Source organism: Hordeum vulgare, chromosome 5H (assembly GCF_904849725.1).
Source record: "Hordeum vulgare subsp. vulgare chromosome 5H, MorexV3_pseudomolecules_assembly, whole genome shotgun sequence".
Classification (NCBI taxonomy): Eukaryota; Viridiplantae; Streptophyta; class Magnoliopsida; order Poales; family Poaceae; genus Hordeum; species Hordeum vulgare.
Window position 1 is genome coordinate 9,577,381 of NC_058522.1, and position 5,341 is coordinate 9,582,721.

At 39.5% G+C, this 5,341-nt stretch overlaps 1 pseudogene; it reads left to right on the plus strand.

Moving 5' to 3' along the window:
• The first annotated feature begins 3,666 nt into the window (after positions 1-3,666).
• On the plus strand, positions 3,667-4,628 carry LOC123396167 (annotated as a pseudogene).
• The last annotated feature ends 713 nt before the right edge of the window (positions 4,629-5,341 follow it).

Genomic DNA, 5,341 nt, shown 5'->3' on the forward strand with positions numbered 1-5,341 from the left:
CTAATGTTATTTATTAGTGTTGCAGTAGATGGAACCCTCTTTAGTATATCAGCTGGATATTTCGGTTGGCTTGAATCAAAATACCTTGCAATTAGTGTTGGACATTAAGGTGGAGCTAGGGAGAATAATAGGAAAATGCACAAACATGTTATTTATATTCATGTGGAACTCGTTAGGTAGCATAATATTTTCAACATATGCATCCAATATCTGATAGCCATAAATCGTAATAATTGATTGAACTCTTATTGGGATAGTTTAAGATGTTGTACTGATTAGTAATTGCAGTAGACTACAATGTTGATCAGATCTCAACATATATCATATTACAAAAAAAAGGATGCTCCTGAAGTGAGAGATGTGTATTATATATTGAGAAACAACAATATTCCTGGGAGAAAACAATGTTGAGCAAACATAGTTAAGGATCAAAACAGTTGGGCAAATACTTAACATGCTCTAATGGTCAAGAATTATGAATTTTATTGATAATAAAATTGTAGTTCATTCCGATTGTATTAGCGTTCATGGCAGAAATGAGTGACGCAAAAGTACAGTAACTAACACACATATTTTTTGGAGGGCATACTAATCTGAATCGTGTCCCTATTTTATGCTACTGCCGCAAATATATATTCATATATTTCAATTGCAATTGGATGGAGTCTCTAAAATACTTCATATATTTTTATATTGGAGTTTCTCGAAAAACATGGATTTACCATAGAAAGGCAAAGTGAGGTACTTCGCGAGTAACCTTATAATTAAAATTTAAAGGACATTGAATTGTAGACAATAATAATGTTTATATAATCATCATATATTTCACTTTATTTATGAGTACAATTTTAGTTTTTATGACTATTTAAATTTACAATGCTACATTTGAATTTATGAATTAAGGTTTTACAACGCAAGCAAACAAAAAATATTTTTTCCCGAGTTCGTAGAATACCGTCTTGGCACAAAAAAATGTATAAATTTAGAATGGTGTCTCATGTTTGATGTGGTATTTGTTTTGAGATATACTTTATTTGATAATTTTACCTGTATTTTTAATCTGCTTGTATTTTTCTTGTTAAAAGTATTGTTGACGGTACTATTCATACAAAAATAATGGTTAAATACAGTTACTGTTCATATTTCCATGCATGCACTCATAGGGTTGATTTGTATGCTCGTGTATGTGAGGGAGTCCAATTATAATATGGTAAAAAATATACAATCATTATTTATTTTAGTGTACTGCTCAATTGTGCCACGTGTATGAAGGCAATAGCGACGACTTCGTCAATCTCAAGATGATGTACCGGATCAGTCTCTCATACTCATAAAGATAGAGTGTGCTTGCGTGCGTTCATAGGGGTGATTGTATGCTGGTAAAAAATATACAATCACTATTTATTTCGGCGTACTGTTCAATTATGCCACGTGTATGAAGGCGACAGTGGCGACTCCGTCAATCTCAAGATGATTTGCTGGATCAATTTCTCGAAGATACTCATAGGGATAGAGTATGTTTGCACGCGTTTAGAGAAATGATTGTATGCTGGTGTATGAACGACTTCGATTGCACTATATATATCATGTAATATAGACTATAGTACAACTTCAAAGCAGAGTGGGGCGTATTGGAGTTCGGCCTCCATGGAGGCAGATTTTTTTTAATTTTTTTTTTCAAACTTCTCAGTTTCCACTGTTTTATTATGTTAGGTGTCGCCGCATGGAGGGTCCCCGGCTACCACGGCGTATGCACGTGGTGCAGCCTAGCTTAGGAGCTTTAATGTATGTACATATTTGCATCACTTGTAGAATTCTTTTGACTTAACCTAAAAAACATTGGCCACAGTTGGAGGCTTAATTTTGGGCCCCAAATATTGAATTTTGGGGTATGACTTCATTTTAGGGTTGTTGTTGGACGTGCTCTAAAGCCCCCCTCATCCCTAAGGATCTGACAAACCCATCTCAGCATAAGGGCTACATTGACGCGTCGGAACGCCAAAATATCTAGGCCCTGGAGGTCCTTATGGAAAGATATATCAATCTACTTCACTTTATGCTAATTTTGGAGCCATTGATCTACCAGAAGAAGCGGGATAATCATCAAAAGACCCTGCCGCATGAAGAAATATCTTTCTATTCCTTAGAATTTAGGGGCATAAGTACAGTAGGAAAAGAGCCCAAAGCTCATAACCCCCCTCCCTCCTCAGCCCATTGCCCCACCAGAGATTTCACCCAAGCTCGCCCAAGATTCTCGTAGTGACTTGCATGTAAGAGAAAGCACGATTTATGTGACATGTCAAAAATGCACCAGTAACACTGGAGAAATGCTTGGCACCATAAACTTTCAAATTAAGTAGTAGGCTCATGAACCATTCAAAGGTTGACATTCCTTCATTTTAGACAGGGACGTGCATGTAACTGAATTTTCAAAGCGTGCCATCAGTAACGCGTGTTTGATCCACTAGTGAAATATGAATGGTTAATTCGTGCATGCAATCATATGCGTGGTTGTTTTGTGGTAGGTTTACTAGCTAATCCGGGAAACTACCATCGTCGATGACAATTGCAACATAATGCTTACAAATCTGATTAGGTGATCTGTTTGGTAGACATACTGAATTGTGTAGTGTTCATCGATTTGATGTGTTGACGTGGTCGTACGAATTACATGACATGATCTCATACAAGCCTACAAGTGTACGTACATCTTGGTGCTGAAAATATGTTCTGAAGTGCTCCATGGAAAATTCTCGCGTAAAATCATGTAATATAAACTATAGTACAACTTCAAAGCCGTATTGGAGTTCGGCCTCCATGGAGGCAGATTTTTTTTTTTTTTTCAAACTTCTCAGTTTCCAAAATAAACTGAAAAATATTGTACAAGTGAATATGTATGTGGTGTGTATCTGTATGAAATTTCAGGATGAAATACCTTAAAATGCGATTCTAGAAAAACAAATCATGGACGTCTACGATGAATAGTGCATCTACTAAAAAGCCTCAGATTTGTTTTTTTTTGTATAGCACTCATTCTAACGTGTTTCAACCTCAAATTTACACACCTTGACGTTACGTCTGTAAGTATATTTTAGTTTTTAAAAATGTTTAAATTTGAATTTTGATCATTTCAAATTCGGCCTCCGTGGAGGCAGACCTCCATTGAGCATTTTTGTGAACAGCATCCAAAAGATGGATGTGGTCAACAAATTTGTAACAACTAACAAGAACCCACTTGCCATTAATATTTACGGGTCGTTGTGCAATCCATCCCAGTCCAAGAGATAAGAAGAAGGAAAACAAATTAGTAACAACTAACAAGACCCCCTTTTGTTGTTATTATTTTTTGTGGGGAGGAGGGGGTCTTACTTATAAACGACAACTAAATTAGCCATAAAAAGCAATCGCTTTGCCATGCTAAAAAAATCTAAAGTATGATTTGTAGTGAAATCCCTAAATTTCTACCGAGTTTCTAGTTAATTGAACCATCCAATTGGGTACTTAGCATCAACCGATTCACCAAGAAACTCATCACAACACCAACAACTCATGATAACAATCCCCAAGGCGCATATATATATATATACACACACACACACACACACACACACACACATTAGCTTCATGCATGTATTTCCACACACCTCATAACAACAATCAATCGATATGGATTCTTCCATGCCTTGCCTTGTCCATCAATTGAGTACTCTTGGGCATGGCCTGCCTTCTGCAGGCATCACTAACGGCAGCCGACAGGCCACCGTGGGAGCTGCGGGAGTCCGAGATGAGGGCCAGGTGGTCCAGGTGGATGACCAAGTACTCGAAGCGCTACTCTGGCCCCGAGGAGAGGGAGAAACGGTTCCAGATCTTCAGCCAGAACGTCAACTCCATCGGCGCTTTCGCCAGCCAGACAACGGTTAACGCTGTTGTCGGCGGATTCGGGCCCCAGACCATCACCACGGTCACCGTCGGCATGAACAGGTTCGGCGACCTCAACCCCAGCGAGGTCGTCGCGCAGTTCACCGGGTCCAACTGTTGGGGATGCCCAAGGAAGGAAGTAGGCTCAGCTTCAAGGTAGAAGAAGACTCACACAGGTACTCACTGGACACAAGAACACACAGAGCTTTCCGGCAACACACCTCTGCCGTTTTCTCTTTTGTTATCTTTCTCATCTGATTACAACGCTTATGTAGTCGCACGTACACACAGTCAAGCCCTCAACTGCCTGATGCACGAGACCCTCAACTAGCCGGAAGAAACGGCCACGAGCTAGCAATCTCATGACTCGGCCACACGACTTGGCCATCTCCTCATATTCTGGAGACCACGTCTGATCGTTAGCTTCACACCTAAGCCTATTCAACAACTAGCCTTATCCATGCAAGCATACCTGCAAAACTCTAACTAACAATGCATGCAACTAACTAACACTACTAGCTTTGCATGTGTACACTTCTCATATTTCTCCATGCACACACTACCGCAGCCTCAACTACATGCAGGAAACAAAATATGATAAACACTAAAACAACAAGGTTAACTCTAACACCAACAACACAGGATTCATCCCAGAAGCTCCCACACAAAAATCTAGATCTTCAACAGAAGAAGCACTTTTTCACAAGTAGTTCACAACATTTAGCGCACGACATAGTACACGGTATGCCGAGCCGACAGAGAGTAGCTCTAACGGGGCCATGTACCAAGACAAAGAGTCCAGAAATCCCAACAGTGTTGACAGAGAAGGCGGAAGCTAATGTCTCGTTAGAGTCAATGTTTCTCAGAACGGGATGTTCAAATTCCCATTGTGGATAGTCGACACAACCAAAAAAATGGGGTCCGAGCGTATCGCAAATAGGCCAGGGTATCCGACGCGCAAGGGGAACCTGCCAAGCCATGTGTTGAGGCAGCAGAGGGTCAGTTATCCATTGCCTATGGACACGGTTGTACCCGGGCTAATTTCATGCTTAACTGAATAGGGAGACTTCTAGAACTAGAACTATATGTACAAACACAAGCCAGGAGAGGGTGGCCTTGGAGAAATTTAGCTTCTACTCCCTCCGTTTCTAAATATAAGTCCTTTTAGATATTTCACTTGAAGACTACATATAAAATAAAATGAATGAACCTACACTTTAAAGTATATCCATATACATTCATATGTAGTCTTTTAATGAAACATCTTTAAAATATTTATATTTAGGAACGGAGAAAGTATAAGCTACGACCATAAAAGCATCTTCAACAGCGGTCCAATATTTTGGTGCCCAATATCTGGCTTTAGGTGAGAGCAAAGAAGGTTCCGTTCACCAGACAAGTTTATGATTTTCTAGCGGACTTA